Source organism: Rhipicephalus microplus, chromosome 4 (assembly GCF_043290135.1).
Source record: "Rhipicephalus microplus isolate Deutch F79 chromosome 4, USDA_Rmic, whole genome shotgun sequence".
NCBI lineage: Eukaryota > Metazoa > Arthropoda > Arachnida > Ixodida > Ixodidae > Rhipicephalus > Rhipicephalus microplus.
Genome location: NC_134703.1, coordinates 156,797,605 through 156,815,520, shown reverse-complemented (window position 1 = coordinate 156,815,520; position 17,916 = coordinate 156,797,605). Strand labels below are relative to the sequence as shown.

Here is a 17,916-nt window from a genome sequence, read left to right as displayed (position 1 = left end):
CGTGCCTTCACAAATGCAGTACAAGATTGTGTGTGATCGGTGCTTTACGCAGTTCTTTTCGTTCTTTTTCTACAACAAGGAATGTAGGCAGAATCGCTTTCGCCGTATGTATCCGTGGGCAGAAGCTGCCCTTCAGTTCACATTATCTGATTTTGTTTCGTTAATCTTACACTAAAGTTCTGCAATCTTGCTCAATCTTTCGTTTCAGTCACTCACTCCTGTACCTTTTATTGTTCCCCTGTCTTACCGTGGAGGATTATTGCAAATGCTGCTGGACTTCTTTTTCGTGCTCATGTCTTCGTTTCCCATTCAGCCGCAAGTTTTCTTATCGTGGGTCATATGTTCCGATCTGTATTTTTTTAACCGTTTGTCGACTGAAACGATAGATTGTGTAATAGTCTAATGTGATGTACCCACTCCTGCAATGGCTCCCAAAAGGCAGCCGGCAGTATCTGATAAATAAAACAATAGTATGTATCTAGTGAGTAGTTAACTATCTCAGAGTCAGGACGTAAAAGAATTCATCATATATGACGATCAGGCAAAATTTCTAAATAACATGTATAATTAATTCATAACATGAATTTCCAAGGGCACAAGAATAATAATAATAATAATAATAATATAATAATAATATTCACATCTGTTGCTTAGCCTCACTGCAGATACACATCACAAAGAGCAATTGTTCATGCCAACACGTTGTCACATTAGCAGTATTGTGGCTAGCCTTCTGTCATGAAGAATAATTAACGTTAAACAATTTAACACTCCCGTCTTAACGGCGCGTGTATTGCCATCCAGCGTAAATAACATGTGGGACTTTGTGTTCTTGGTCTACTACGGGGTCTACAAAACGGCATTCTCAACTGACATTGATCAGGAAGGAAGGAAGAAAAATAAGAGGAAAATAATGGCAGGGAGTAGCCTATAGTCAGCCGGTTTGTTACCCTGCGCATTGGAGGGGGATGGAGGAGATTGAAGATATAGAGGTACATATACTAAAAATCGGAACGATACAGAGAAGATTAGCATGTCCCCTGCGCAAGGATGACATTGATCAGTGTGCTTTCTGTTTCTAAATATCCTCCGCTGATGAAAGTGCAGTGTTTGCACCCTTGCCTGACGAGTGCGTTCTATGCTAATTCCGAACTTGCCACCGCGGCAACCACTTTACCAAAACAACATGAAGGAATTTAAGAAGGAGAAAGAACTCACTAGCCATGTAAACGTGGCCGACAGGGGGTGTTGGCTGTTAGTTGAAGTTATAGTTACTGTATAAAGCTATAGCATATACAGTAACTCTACTTGGAGTCTGGGTACAAGAGTAGCCCCACCGCGGTTGTCTAGTGGCTAAGCTACTTGGCTGCTGACGCGTAGGTCGCGGGTTCGAATCGCGGCTGCGGCATTTTAGATGGAGGCCAAGATGCTGAAGGCCCGTGTGCTCAGATTTAGGTGCACGTTAAAGAACCCCTAGTGATCGGAATTTCCGGAGCCCTCCACTATGGCGTCTCTCATAATCATATGGTAGTGTTGGAACGTTAAACCTCACATATCAATGGGTACAAGAGCACAGTTGTCCAAATTGCTTACTCTATCGTGCCGTGTGACAAGAATTATTTTAATGTCAACAGCCATTAATCAGAATCTTAACATTGTACAATCTTTTTTTTTGTTTTAATAGATTATTGTCGAGTAGCTGGCGTCGAGACTACTCATGCCGCGCTCTGATGAGTTTCGGAAACACATTCTATCGGCAAATTTTGTTGGCTGCTGTTAATTGCACTCGCAATGCCCACGTAAAAGCAACAAAATCTCGGCAATCGATTAAATGTGTCATCTGCAGAAGCGTTATAGCGCGTTTCTAACACGCTCAGTGTTGTCCGAAAATTATATTCACGCAACCTTTCTGGAATTAGCCTTCTGCCGGTATGCACGTGTTTTTCTATTGATTGGGACACAAATTGAAATCAATTGAAGACGTCGTTAGACGGGTTTTTTACACACTTTTATTTCAGTTTATGACACTGTAAATGCGCTGTAGAGTTAGACAACAAGTATTTACAACAAGGCCTTCCTTGGCTAAACTGTTTGCTGGCTTCGTTATAAATGGTGATAAGCGAGCCCCTCGAACAATGCTCGTTCTGTCACAATGCACTTTATACCTATCGCTGCTTTTTCCTTTTATTCTTCTCTTGCACACTTTTCTTTGCCGGGTGCTTAACGTTGCACGCTCTCTCTCGCGAAATTTGGCTGACGGTCAGTTGCACGCTCTGAATCATTTTGCGCCCTTAGAGCAATTTCAAGCATGCAAAACAACTTTTGCTTACTAGACTTTCCAAAATGAGAATGTGAGGGTGCTTTTCTTCCCCAAGTGGTCTTCAAGGCAAAATTTTTTACCAGGAATACCTCTTCAAAAGCTAAGGCTAGCTGTTACGGGTTATCGGAACACCTGTGCCCCGTATGACAGCGTGCTAGATGATAACTGAGAATCGCTCATTAAAACTTGTAAAGTATTAGGCGAGCCTAAATCATAAGATATGTGTTAAAGAATTGCGCGTATCGTTTTAATGCTCAATTTTCATTACGTGGAATAGGATTACCCTACGGGCATTGAATGGCGGCTTGAGATACCATGAATATATGTACCAGATTGCCGGCGTAGGTTTTGTAGCGCGAGATCTTCGTACCCTGTGTTTTACAACGTGTTGCGTTGTGTTGGTTGGTTGGTTCGGCGCGTAAGGGCATATTCCACGCTGATGCCTTCTGCCGACAAATTGACCTTTCAAGTTCACGTTGAGCATGAAGCCTGCACAACACGACCCTACACGCAAACATTGACTACGTGAAGTTCATTCCTTTTCAAGTAGACTTTAAAACACACACCATCTCTTTGTTGAGGTCTTGATTAGCCAGCCAGTGGAGTCCTATAGAGCAGCCTTGGCTAGTTGTTGGCTTGTCCAATGTTGAGCTGGGGAGGTCAAGGCTCTCCACTCTCTCATGGGCATTTTGGGCAGCTTTGCATGCACTGCATGGTCTTCCTCTTTAGCACGCGTGATAGCCTTCTCCGAGCCCTCGCTGCTGGTGAAGTCGGGACGCTGTCAGAACATATGGGTTAGTGTGGTGAATCTTCCCTGCAATCCGCGCAATGATGATCTACATCTGCGTTAAGCCGGCTCAGGAAACTTATTGATAGGTGCTAACACCCGTCTGAACCATATCGAACCTAGTAGACTGTGCTCTAGTAAGTTTAGGTTGGGGAGTCGTGAATCGTCACCGCTACCTTCTGTAACGAGCCGTGATTTCAGCATTTAACGTAATTTTGACGCATAGCGCTTTTAAGATTTTCATTCTGCGTCCGGCGTTCGCAAAAACTTTACGGGCATGCAATACTGAAAGTTGATTTGTGCCAAGCAGCTCCAAGTATAGTCGTCAATGCCCATAGCCAATCGATAACGAATCAATAGCTAATCAATATTCAACTTCATGACTTAATGAGGGCGTCAATAGGATGCCATAAGTTTTGGCGACCTGTGACGTTATGACGTCATGTGGTGACGTCATCACGTGGTGGCGATTTCTCTTTCATCACTCGCCTCCGACGGCGCTGGGCGCTGGAGGCCGAATTTCGAGTTTCATGTGCTTTTGAGCATTTCGTCTGGAAAAACAAACAGAAATACGCATTTGCAATAAATCTCATTGTGACAACTGAAAGCAGCGCTGTTCGAGACGTTCTTAGCGATGCGTAGTCTTCCGGGTACGTAACGCACAATACTCTCGTTTGTTATATAGGCTTCCCGACGCGCAGCTGCTGTCACGATGCCGCAGCAGCCTCCTCCTCGCTTCTTCGCACAAATACATCATCCAACATTCGCTTTGTTCTCCTTCACGTCACGAAAAAACGTTTTCTCCACACGTGGGCGGAATCGTTTGACGTTTCCCCAGGTCGGCTGCAAGCGACGAAACACGCAATGTTGGTTGCACCCCTCAGTCTCTTGTTGCGTCACTGAATGACGACGTTGGCCGGCGGTTTTTTTCGTGCGTATTATTTGTAAACCGTGGCGGCCAAGTCCCACGCGTTCGTCATTTCCGACGTGCTCCGTAACGAGCCGCTGGCGCCAGCTAAATATAGTCAAGGCCTCGGCGAATATTCGGGGTCGAGCAGGGAGCGTATGGCCGTGAGTCAGCAAGCGGGGTGGCCGCCCGCTCTCTTATGAAGATGCGTCGGCGATGTTGCAAGAGGTCAGATGCAGTGCACGACGGAGGAGATGTGGGACAACTTCATAAGACGTGACAGGCACTGAGATACTCAATTATTTTGTTAGCCGAACTAATAACGAGATCATAGGACGTGTGAACTCACGCACACCGTAATGTTTTATCTAGGCATCTACAAAACTCAAAATCTCAAACATTAACAACACTTGTAATCAGTGAAATACAACGAAATGAAATGGGCTACAAGGCTACCGTATATATATCGGGCAGCCGAAACGTCATTTTTGCTATTTTAAACATCTTCATGTTGGTCGGCGCAATTTCATTTCGTTTGTACTTCATTTTTTATTCCCAACAGATTCTTCTTTTTAAACCATCGACTTTACTACGTAATCAGTATATAGCATTTTCAACTTAACTTAAATCGTTTCCTGCACTGAATTTTCTTTAATAGGTTTGCTTATTTCAATAGCTACCGAAGGAACGTCGACAGAATCTTTCTGCATATAACGCACGATTGTCTTCTGTTCATGTAGATCGTATACTATCAGGCGATAAAAAAGGATCTGTACCTAAGTCCACCAATCAAACTTTCTTTATGACCTATACCTTCGAACGGAAAAAATCGGTCGTACACAGACGCACAAGCTAGAAAAATAGCCAAGCCAAAAACGAAACTCTTATACCCACAGGTTTAGCACAAAATTACAAAAAAAAAGTCTATCTCATATTCCTTTCATTATTTTATATTTATTTATGTAAGGGCGGTGGGAGGGGAGACTAAAAATTTGCTCTGTGAAGAAAGATTGTCCTTGCCAGTGTTGCGAATCCCTGGGTGCAGTGGTAGCGTGGTGTATCTTTGGGTTGAGGAAACGACCGCTTACAAGATGGGGATACAAAAAAACAAACAGGTTTATGGCACTATTTACAAATATTTACAGCATGATGTTAAGAGTTCACAAACCACGAGCGCGGTGGTTAAACCTTTACTTGGTTCAGAGCCTTCACAAACTACGAACGTGGTGGTTGAACCTTTTCTTGGTTCAGAGCCTTCACAAACTACGAACATGGTGGCTGAACCTTTACTTGGTCCAGAGCGACGTCCTGCACTCTGCGGCGCCGTTATAAGCCCTGTCGGGCTCCTCCTTCTTCAGTGGAACACCAATCACACACACACACAACAGGTGAGGGGTACGAGCATGCACGGCGCACGTGAACATCCAATTTCGAGTCAAGATCACTGCACTTAAAGGTGGCGCCAGAGAGGCTCTTGCTCGTCGTGTATGTCGCTGGTCGAGGGGTCCCAAGCTTCGGACAGCAGACATCAAACGGTCCGCCAATCTGTCCGCTCAATTAGCAGGGCACTTTGTGGCGGCGGTCGCCGTTTCTTCAAAGGAATACGCTGTCTTTGTTGTCCCCTCTGGAACGGCTTACCGCTTCGTGGCGACGTGACGTCTCATCCGCCGGCTAGCAGGGACAATACCTGGCGGGCATAGGCATTCGGCGAGGCGGCTACTTGTTTGAGGATTAAAAGAGCGCCGCTCCCCCGTCAGCCCTCGACGCTGGTTCCAAGAAAACCTGGGTTCCAGGCGTGGGAACGCGGCCCGGCTACGCTTTTCAGCGACAGCATGGCGCCTACCGATGGTGGTCATAACAGCTTCCCCCTCGCCAGATGAGTCACGGAGGGCAGCGGTCAACACTGCTGCTCGCAGGGACGACGAAAGGGTCAGTAGTTGAATGCCAAGAACTGGCCTTCGCTTGTGGCATGGTCCGGGTGATCGCCGAATCTTCGACAGCATCTCTGATACTCGACCACATGTACAAGCAAGCACTCGGCCCCCTTCGAACAAACCAAGCCAAAAGAGGGATAGCAAACCAATTTTAATTACTAGCTTTAACAAAAGCTCACACTCAAAACTCTCAGGATTCACTTGTGCTGAGAAATCAAACGTGCTATCTTAAACCTTCTCATAATAAGATGCACGACAAAAAAAACTAAAATATCAATTTTGATACATAAAGAGCACCCCAGAATGGCTTAGAAAGAGCGGCTGAGCGCGTCAGCGTTTCCATTCAATTTGCCCTTTTTTTACCTAATGTCAAAATGATATTTTTTTTTCCCTTTAAGAATCAAGCTCCGCCTCACAAGGCGACTGTTCTTCGAGGTCATGGTTTGCAGCCAAGTAAGGAGACACTGGTCGGTCTCTACTTTAAATTTAGCCCCTCTGAGATAACACTGCCACTGATGAATGCTCTACACAATGCAGGCGCACTCCTTTACTGAAGCGCAGTACGTTATCTCACGAGAGCCCAAATTCTGGCTCAAGTAGAACGCATCATACTCGTTGCCACTGTCGTCGAGACATATAACGGCAGCCTCCTTCTTTTTGTCGCTGACTACTTACACGGCTCTGTCCCGCTGAGAGCATCAGTCAGTAACTCGGATTCAGTGAGCGCTAATTTTGTCCGAACGTCCGTCTTTGTTTACGGCCGCCCATAATTGTCTACCACTGAGACATAAAGCTCACCAGCCTCCCGAAAGCTTAACCTAAGCTGTGACCTAACAGTCTACCTCAACGGTTGGAGAAAGCTTGATCTGCTCATATGATCACTGAATCGATTATTCTTGGCAGAAAACATCGACAAAACTTAGGAGACAAACGCTGCTTTCTTGAAGGTTCATTTGGTTAAAGTTACCTGCTTATGCAAACGCTTCTGAGTAAAAAAACCACTGGGCTCGCCTGAGCTCTTTAATTACTCCCATTCCAACAGCGTTGCTAGGTACACGGTTCTACTAACCAAAACGCTTAATGCCTCACACTTTGTCTTTCTTACGTTACGTTGTAACACACCGTGTACAACACAAAAATAATCCTAGGTGCGATACTCATCAAAAGCACCTCACAATAATGCACAAGTTCTATGCTAAAATCGTGCCCCAATGAACTTCAGTTCTTAATGCGCGCAACGACAACTCCACTGTGTCGCGCCAAACTTAATCATTTTACAAAATCGATTGCTTTATGCTAGCATCTTCCCCCAAATGCTCATTCACTCCAAATCGACATGGCAGTGAAGGCACGCAATATGAGACTAAACCTTTGAAACACTAAAAAATGAAACAATTTGTTCAGTTTTTTTTTTTGGTATATTCGTACTAATGATTAAAGCTTCGATGCTATTTCAGCCTTTGGTTGGGCGGTTTCCCCCTTTTTTTTTTAAATTAAGACCGCATCTTGTAACCTACAAACTTAAACAGACCAAATTTAAAAGACTTGAATACGCATCTTAACGTTCCACTGAGTAACAATTTTTTAGCACGGCTGTGCAAAAGTTACTCGAACTGACCGTTCCCCCTTTCTTAACTAGAATCTTTTAATCGCACACGATGGGGTTGCGGTCCCGGCTGTTTTGCAGCAGGCCTGAGGCTACTAAACACACGAACGTTAGGCTGTGTCCTGCCGTCACGCCTCATTCTGCACTTCAGTCGGCTTTCTTCGGTAATGTGAAAGGGGTGCCAGAAGCAGGGGGGAAGCCTGTGCCATTTTTCTTTTGTGTTCTCCCCTACGCGGTATTTAGCCACTCTGCCCTTTCGACTCTGACCCTTCGGCAAAGGCCGCTTTCCCGAAGTTGTCGAACTGAACCGCACGCTGCGTTGGGGTGGCGTACCTCGTTTCCTCCCTCTACACCTGGCTCGCCGCTTGTGCTTCCCTGAACGCCACCATTGACGTTCCTTGAGACGAAATAATGGCCTACCCTCTCGTCTTTCTTGCGACTGAGTGGGGCCCGACCTAGGCCTGCGCAGTGACGAACGCCTCCGCTTCTTCCTTTTTCTGCGATGTTTGCAAACCAGCTCGGTATTATCGCTGCACTGCTGAAGCGTGGCGCTCTTGCTCTCATCAGCCACTGCGCTAACCATGCCTAAATTTGACAATGTCGAAAGGTCCCCTTGAGGCACGAAGAAGGTTTTCAGCTCATTACTGGGCCCATTAGGGCTGCTGGCACCGTCCTCATGCACGCAAGGAGCGTCTTTCGACATCGTCCCTACCTCCAGACCAGCCACGGCCTCGTTCTCTGGTGCGATCTCTGTTTCTAGCGCTTCATGACGCGCCTCAACTTCCAGCGCTTTGTGACGCGCCTCCCTTTCAGACTCTGGTCTGATTCTTTCTTTCTTTTTGCTAACAGAAGTTCCAAATCTTCTGATTAGCTCTGCTTTAACAACTTCGTAGTTGTTCGCGTGCTGCTCACTGAGTCGCGCAACAACGTCCGCTGCCTCGCAGGGCAGAACCGTGCGTAGCTTCTGAGACCAGGTGTCTCGCTCACACTTAAGTTGACTACACTTTAGTTCAAAGAGTCTGAGATACAGGCCCATATCCCATGATACCTCATATGGCTGCATGTACCTAGACATATCGAACTCTGCCTCCTTTTCGAGAAGTACTCCTCGCTGGGGTCCCATTCTCATACGCAACTCATAGTCTTGTTTGAAAAACTTTCTCTTGAGGCCTTCTCTTTCGTGTTCACTCTTTCCTTCCATCTGAGCTGCTCTTAGTTTTCTTTCGATGATGAGGTCCCATTCTTCACTTAGTTCCTCATCATCAGCCCCCAAATCATTAATCGCTTGAATGATTATGGGTTTTCGTGCCAAACCCTTTGTATCGATCCCCAACTCCTCACACAACAGCAACAAGTCTGACTTCTGCAGCTCCCGTAAGTCTATGATCGTACTGAGTGCTCGCTACTTCCACAAATAACTTCCCGAAACGGCGAAACTGAGTCTTTCGGCAAAGTTAACTACCAGTTCTAAAATTTAACCCTCTTTTAGAACCTGGTTCACTCAAAGGAAAAGCCAAGTACTCACCCATACGTGATCCATGTCTCGAGCCAGCTGCTTCTCCTGGGCCGACTGTTGTTGTCACTTGTAGCTTCGAATCCCACCGATGCCAACCAGTTGTTGCGGCTCGGGGTGCTGAGTCGTATCCCACCGCTGATCACCAGTTGTTGCGAATCCCTGGGTGCAGTGGTAGCGTGGTGTATCTTTGGGTTGAGGAAACGACCGCTTACAAGATGGGGATACAAAAAAACAAACAGGTTTATGGCACTATTTACAAATATTTACAGCATGATGTTAAGAGTTCACAAACCACGAGCGCGGTGGTTAAACCTTTACTTGGTTCAGAGCCTTCACAAACTACGAACGTGGTGGTTGAACCTTTTCTTGGTTCAGAGCCTTCACAAACTACGAACATGGTGGTTGAACCTTTACTTGGTCCAGAGCGACGTCCTGCACTCTGCGGCGCCGTTATAAGCCCTGTCGGGCTCCTCCTTCTTCAGTGGAACACCAATCACACACACACACAACAGGTGAGGGGTACGAGCATGCACGGCACACGTGAACATCCAATTTCGAGTCAAGATCACTGCACTTAAAGGTGGCGCCAGAGAGGCTCTTGCTTGTCGTGTATGTCGCTGGTCGAGGGGTCCCAAGCTTCAGACAGCAGACATCAAACGGTCCGCCAATCTGTCCGCTCAATTAGCAGGGCACTTTGTGGCGGCGGTCGCCGTTTCTTCAAAGGAATACGCTGTCTTTGTTGTCCCCTCTGGAACGGCTTACCGCTTCGTGGCGACGTGACGTCTCATCCGCCGGCTAGCAGGGACAATACCTGGCGGGCATAGGCATTCGGCGAGGCGGCTACTTGTTTGAGGATTAAAAGAGCGCCGCTCCCCCGTCAGCCCTCGACGCTGGTTCCAAGAAAACCTGGGTTCCAGGCGTGGGAACGTGGCCCGGCTACGCTTTTCAGCGACAGCATGGCGCCTACCGATGGCGGTCATAACACCAGGCATCCAATCAGGGACCAGCGCACTGCTCCTGAATCACAAATTGCAATAACACTCAGCTCACATCATGAGTGGCGAACCTCGTCTGTCAATACGAGCGTCTTTTTCAGGATGTTTGACAAATATGCAATTTCCTTATTCACCACGACCAAGTTTTCAGCCGCATCATCATTTGAGATGCTGGTGTGCGCCGGTGGTCTCTATAAATTTCTTTTTAACGTTTACTATCGTAACTACAGTTAAAGTCGCGATCACCACCGAACCAACGATTGGAAGTAATGAAATGACACATCCTCCAGGATGGGTCAGCGTTTTCATGCAAAGCTCAATTTGTAAAGAAGTCTGTCTTAGCTGAATATCTTCACTTTTTTTTGGAAACGTGCTCTTGGCACGTGTATTTCAAATCATTCACGATATGTGCAGATGACGCTGCTTGGCTTCTTGCCATGCAAGACACGATGCGGCAGGTTGACCGATTGAATGGCTGTGTTCAGTTTTCCTGAAGCAGCCCGGAGAATTTCGCTCTACCCTCCCTTCTCCCCCCCCCCCCAAAGCAAAAAAAAAAACAGCGTTGCCAACTAATATTAATTTTCTTTGGTAAAGAAGCACAGGACGCCGGACAAGTTTTTACATTTTTTTTTCTTTAAGAACGTGATAAAACGTGAACAAAGGTAGTTGGAAGGGACGGGTGACTTTTGAACGGTGTCTCTTCGAACTATGCTCAGATATCATCCTGAAAAGTAAAGCATTGGAGCAATTAAGCTATTATAATTTTTAAGGACAACTGCCCTGCCACATTGCGCCACGTGGCGGAGGTGTCTCCGTCTATGGAGTGGCATCAGTCCGATTGTCATCGCCTTTTTCGCGCTGTTTGTAAGTTTACTTTGGGAAGACTCTAAAGAATTATTCCTCATCGTTCTAGTAAATAACAATTTCACAGTTCTAAAATTCTAGCTGTTCTCGCGAGAAATCCTTTGGTGATTGAGAGAACGCGCGGAGAGGGAATGCAGGCGGCGACTCTGCCATGAGTTTCCTGCTCGCCGTTAAGTCATAGAAAGGCTCTTGCTGGGGTCTTCCTAAATTTGTGTCAACGAAAATCGTTTAGACTGCCTTCTAAGGGATTCTATAAGCATTAACATGCTAACTTCTATAAAATTTTATTGAAAAATTGTGGACAAATGTTTAAGATTAGTTTGAATTTAGAAACATTTAGTGACGTAAACTGATGGAATTTTCGGCTGTAAAAAAAATGTAACTATGAGATTTCTTTCCTTTTTTCACAATTACTTTGAATGAACAAATAATGACACTGAGGTTTTGAAAGAATAATTTCTCTGTCTAATGTTCCTTTTATAGTTTATTTATTGTAAAGGTTTTGTTCTTCGATGGGCTCCGAATAAATTTACAAAAGCCTCCACAACGGCAGGCGTGCGGAATCAAACCAACCACCTCGCACACAGTAGCAGAATGCTGGAGCCGTTGAGTCAAGGTAGCGTGCACAGACACAGTCAATATGGTATTCTCAAAGCGGTTACTGTGTCATACGAAATTATTCATGGCATTCTGGCCACCTCATGGTCCCTTAATTGTCATGTCGCTAGACTCTTCTCGTACTTCGCCCAAGAGCATGTATTTGCTGTCTCCTCATCCACGCTCCCCTAACTGTTAACTGTGCCGCCCTCTATACTTTGTGTGTGCCCGTATTTCTAACTCTTGACCAATTTTCGCGAACGAAAGCCATAAAGTCGGCTGCTCGGTAAAAAACAACCAAGAACTTCGTCCTCCTCCTTTATAGTTAACAAATGGTCAGTATGAAAGAATACCAGTTCAGAATAACCATTCTGCTACCCAGCACAGGCAAATCGAAAGGAGGCAACTAAAATAACGGTATAATGGGGGGGGGGGGGGGGGTATTACACACGTAAAGTCGTAGTCAGAAGTCTTGTGTGGTATGCGGAATGACTAGCAGTCTACAGCCACTCGTGGAAGTCTGTTTCCTTTAACTATTTTACCAATGCCATCGTTGCTTTAGTCCTTGATGAGTCTTCGGGATGGCATTGGAAGTCAGTTGCTCCCGACATCGGTCGGCGATCAAGGTGAGCGAGGACGATAGTGAGTGATCGCCTGCTCAGCGTAGTGAGGAAAGCCGCACAAAACGGGCAGCAAAATTTGCTCGGTATCACAGACGTCGCAAGGAGGCTTTTCGGTCATTTCTATAGGCAAAGAAAACGACGTTCTGAAAGCCGCTTTTAGCTATAGCCGGCATATCAGAAAAACAGCAATAACCATTTCATTACACTGTAGTCAGCAATCAGCTGCTAATATCTTGAAGCTTCATTGCGTCACAACTGATGCATGCTCTCTTGATGTCCGCCACGTGATACCGCGCCACGTTTAGGAGGTGTCTCTCGGTGCGGAGGGGCATCAGTGAAACGTGCAATCCAGCGCCAACAGGGATGTAAACATGCTATCGAGATACGGCGCCAGTTTCTTCTTTTAGAATGTGCCAAGTGCACCGGAACTACCGCGTTATCTGTGCCTAGGACGAACATCGCTTGGCGCCCTTTTTCTTCGAGGCCACTCCGAAGGTGGGAGTGTCTTCTACGTCGCTTCCAGCATACATGTTCGACGGGGGAATTCCGCCGGCGCCCGAAGCGCGGACAATGCGGCTGTGATAGCGGAGATAAGCCCAACTCAGGGGGCTCGCCGTCTGATAAGCGGTAGACGAGGAAACGCTATCTATGGCCCTCATATGGAATGAGCGCCGCGTGCTCATGGTGGTCGGCCTGTACAAAAAGAGGGCAGTTCGGTGCAGCGAAGTTTAGAGAAGTGAGGCAATGATCGTGGGTGTGTGCATGAGGCTGAATGCGGCCTTCACAACGTCATAGAGAATGACGGAAAGTAAACGCGAACGCTGCACTCATTCTTGCCACCAAAGTGCTTCTCAAGCATGTCAATAATTTGCCGGCTGTGGCGGCTACATTTTCGAAGGAGGCGATAGTGCTTGAGGCTCGTGTACTTAGATTTTCGCACGCGTCAACAAACTCCAGGTTGTCAGAACTGCCGGAGCCCTCCACTACGGAGTCGTCCATACTGGCATCGGGGTTTCGGGGCGTAAAATCTCAGCACCTGTCAGTATGAACCTAACTACAGCCTGGGAGTTAAGAGGTCAATGTTTGTTGTGTTAAAGGAACACTACATGCAGAAATTCATTGTCGATGTGAGGCTTTCTCAGCAAAGTCAGCACCCGCACACTTAAGCTTGGTTGAATTCTATCACGATATGGGATGTAACGCACATCGAATTGCGAGAATCATCTAGTGAATTATGTGGGCTCAATTTTTACAGGTCTTGTTTTCTCGAACAATGTGCCCAAAACAAGGTATGCAAGTGTTTTTTTAGGGGCGAAGTTGTTTATGCGTGGGTCAGTCGTCAGCTATAGTATGTATGCATGTATGTAGAAAACACCTCACAGCATATCCACGGAGTGAATGATGATGAGTGGGGTGAAGTGTCCCGTTGGAGGGTTTTCTCGCTAAACCATGAATCATCCACTGTCCATGTCTGTCTGTCTGTCTGTCTGTCTGTCTGTCTGTCTGTCTGTCTGTCTGTCTGTCTGTCTGTCTGTCTGTCTGTCTGTCTGTCTGTCTGTCTCACACATGAACGGACGGATGCATGCATGCATAAACGGGCACACGGACGAACGCATGGATGGACGTACGCACGCACGGACGGATTGACGCACGGACGCGTGGAAGCGTGAACGGACTGGCAGACGCTTCGCCCCACTCATCATCATTGACTCCGTGGATATCCTATGACCTTTTTTTTTTTTCCTGAGTCGTCTCCGACGAGATTCTTCTGCCTTGATCCGGAATGAACCCGCTGCCTGAGCAATAAGAGGTCACTGTTAGTGAGCCACCATGGTATATATTGAGACTGCTAAATAGGTGCGGAGCCTACGGTCGAATTAATCACTACTCAGTGGTTATCGAGGTTCACTTAGATGAATGAGCTTGTTTTCTTTAAGTTTTATTTCCTTATTCGCAGAGTGTGCATGGTATGATTGAATAGCGACTTAGTAGTGCTTATATATGAATAACAGTTATCCATCTAGAATGTGCCATGTCCTCTTCAAACGAACATTTTCTGCGGCATGTTATCGCTGTTCGAAATGTCGTGATGTTAACAAAGTGGTAACACTTCAATTGTGCTTTATCAGCCACCTTATCAGCTTTTTAGGTGCTCCCAACACCCTTTTTTTTCGTTTAAGTGGTAGAACTTACCGTAGAAGCTTCACTTTTATTATCTTAAACTTTATGGCGACACTCCGATCTCGACCTAAGCAAATGATTGCGACAAAAGCAAAGGATATGAAAAAAAAAATCCACATAGAATCTCACTGGTTACTCTCCGAATTTTCTGTACGACTGCACAGTTCGTATCTCCTCCTGAACAAGCACCGCAGCCGAGCTGCGTATAGCGTGCCTGCTAGAAAGCGTTTCCAAGTGAAACTGCGAACACAGCAGCTCTTCCTGCGCCTCCTGTTGCATAAAAGAATGAGGAAGTCGGGATTGATAACGCTTTTTTCGCTACGCGTAGAAATATCACCGGTTTGTTCCGCCTCGGTCTTTGAAAAACACACTCATGCTGCAAAGCCAAGTGGTGTACGTTACAACGGTCGGCGGCGAGGTATTTGCCCGGAATTTCAGCGACGTGCCTTCCACGCCATTAGCACGTGATGGGCGGATAGGTTAGAACTTTATTGTTCCACCAGATATTCACTTGCATGGCGTGACTGACGCCGTGGTTGTGGGCCGAGAGCGTCTTTCTCAAGACGATAGGTATAGCGCGAGAACATAACGACTACACAGAGACAAGAAGGACACGAAGGCACTCGTGTCTCTGTGTCGTCGTTCTGTTTTCGCGCTAAAACTATCGTCATGTCGTACCAACTAGCCCAAGCTTCCACGCTTCTAAGGCTTTCTCGACTCGTGACGCCCGATTTCCCGACTAATGTCAGCGCTCCGCATGAAGTTCAGTGAAGTAGCTTTCGTTTAAAGCTCATCCGCATCGTCAGCCCGATGAAGTTGCTACGTCCTCGCCCACACGAGGCAAATGTCCTCCGCAGAACTCGTCACACGCAAGCGTAATCAAATACATTTAGACTTAGTATTCCCTTTGAAAAGTAGCCATGACAAGTTGAAGGCAAGTTTATAGACCTTTAGACTACAAGTGTTGCCAAGTAAGCAGAAACTAATACTACAAATACTTTGGTTTGAGCGGCAACGTACATAACAAAAATCTTCTGAATCAGCGGACTTGTGAGATATATTTCACTAAGATTTGTATTAGCATCTCTGGTGGGAATTCTTAGAGTCACCATAACAATGGCTTTTGCAGCATAGCTTTTTCAATATAAGCCACGATATCAACTTCACAATTAGCCGTGGCTACGGCGAGATGGATGAGGTCACTCACAACGGAGCCAATGGCGCGCGTGCTTAGGTACGATGCTGAAAATGACGTAACTGATAGGACAGCCAATGGATAGTGACACCGCTTCCGGACCTTTTTTTTTTTTTTTTGTCCTAGCCATATACAGCTTTCGCTGAAAAAAGAAGCTTGTCACAGCGACGGCCCACAACGCACGATAATATGTAGAAAAATGTCCGAGTTCGACCATAAATAGCAGGCAAAATCTACAATATTAATGCATCCAAAAGTACTTCTACGATCAAAATTCCTCAGTTTAACGTGGCTTCAGGGCATTGGTAAGTCGGCTTGAACCATAACGACGGAAACTGGTAGCTCCACACCCTCTGTCAATGGTCGGACCTTTCATTATGTTCTGCAGTTTTTGTCTTCTTGGAGCTCATTAACCTTTATCACTTTGAAATACTCTATTTCATCAGTTCACCAAACTGGCTAACGTCCGCATCCGCTCTCTCCAATCATTGATATCCACTCCATAATTTTAAACTTTTGTTTCGCTGCGCTATCGAGAATTGCTTTTTGTTCTCGCGCATATTTAATTTAACGCTTTGTGTGTTTATACGTTCAGCCTTTTCGTGCAGTTTGCAGCCGCCATTACTTATGAGCACGATGCCTACTGAAATCATAGATTTATTTTTATTTTCATTTTATTTTATTTCAAGTTCTCTTATTTACATGAAAATACACAACACTGGTTAGACCCATAGCCACTGGCTAGTAGGGGGTCTAAATAAATATGCATTTAAAGGAACAGATTGTGTTAACAAAGCAGATATTTTATAAGTACACTTCAATAATACAAGAAAAAAAATCGAAACAAAGATCATCAGCTGCGGTGGCTACAGCTGTTTTAATGTCCGACTGCTGGCACGTATGCAGACGGATCGAATCTTCACAGCCACCTCCACACTTCAATACAGGTGAAATGCTTGAGGTCCTTAGGCCAAGATTGCGATGCACATCAAAACCCCCGAGTGGTCTACATTTTCGAAGCCCTCCACTATACGGGATCGAATCCCGGCTGTGGCGGCTGCATTTGCGATGGATGCGAAAATACTGTAGGCCGGTGTGCTCAGATATGGGTGCACGTTAAATAACTCCCTGCAAATTTCCCCCATCAAAATTTCCGGAGCTCTCTACTATATGGCGTCTCTCATAAACATATGGTGGTTTTGGGAGGTTAAACTCCTCGTATAATTCAGTCAATCAACTCTTCACTATACGGCGCCTCTCATATTCACATAACCGCAACAGTTATTTTTATTAAGAAATCGTAGATTTTGTAGATGCCTTCTGTCGAAGTTTATCGCCCTTCCTTCACATTCTTGTCATTTTCTAAGCACGCAGTTAACAGCAGGAGATACATTGAAGAAAGTTGCAGGTTGCTTATGTGCCAAAAACACGAGACCTCGAATGGCGTCTTGGAAACACCTTTATCAGCGGGACTGATATAGTGTCGTTACAACAGAGATGAAATTGATTATAATAAACAAGAAATCTTAGTATTGCTTTCAGCGCAAGACAAGGTATGGTATAGTGTTCTCTACTCTACAATAAATTTTCAATGCTACTGAACAGTTTTGAAATTTCAAGAAAAGGAACGCTACGTTGTTGCTTTCATCAGTGAAGGATGTACTTTTTTTTTTTCGTTGAAACCTGCAATCAAGTTATCAGCTGAAATATGAATCCTAAATATCAAGTGCTGCCGCGAAGAGTATGTACTTGCCTGACAGAAGCGCTCAGATAAGCGTTAAGGAAGTTTCATTCCTGCGTTATAGTTTAACAGTGGCCGAAAGCGTGAGGGAATCTAAGTTTGGCTTGAGCGATATGACACGTAGGCTTTAGCGTGGCATAAGCTGGAATTAACCATGCTGCCACGTTAGCTATTAACATGAGCCAGCCGGTATAAGAGCTAAAGGACATGACAATGATTTCGCTGCAATGATGTTCAGTTTGGAGACGTGGTGAATGCGTGAGTCGGCAACAATGAGATTGTCTTGTGCTGAGTGCCGGAAGGCGGGTGCGATCACCGGCCGAGCAGGCAGGCATTGCGATGGCCAAGGTGAAATCGACGCTTCATTTAGTGGACCCTGTACGGACAATGCAATTTCGGAAACTTCCAGACAAGCGCGCATAGCATTCAAAGGTGTGCTGCTATAGGGCGTTAAACCTCGTCAGTCATTCAGTGCATGGGCTTAGACCCGGAGGAGCAATAGCCAAGAACGAACACCGCGGCAAGCAAGCGTGCCAAGATTGTTCTCCGTGCGAGATTTTATGTCAGTTTTTTTTCCCCAGCCTAACGTAAAAATTGGCCTCGAAATCGTCGTTTGCTTCTTGCCGTCTCGCCAGTCCCTGTACTGGGAC

At 45.8% G+C, this 17,916-nt stretch overlaps 1 protein-coding gene and 1 non-coding gene across 3 annotated transcripts in view; both read left to right on the top strand.

Annotated features, from left to right (window-relative positions):
• LOC119172439 (sodium-dependent phosphate transport protein 2B) overlaps positions 1–17,916 on the top strand; it is a 150,120-nt gene that overhangs the window by 81,639 nt on the left and 50,565 nt on the right. The window lies entirely within an intron of this gene.
• Positions 981–1,080, top strand: LOC119173055 (U6 spliceosomal RNA). The gene has a single exon (XR_005110006.2). It is a non-coding gene; the product is annotated as a U6 spliceosomal RNA (small nuclear RNA).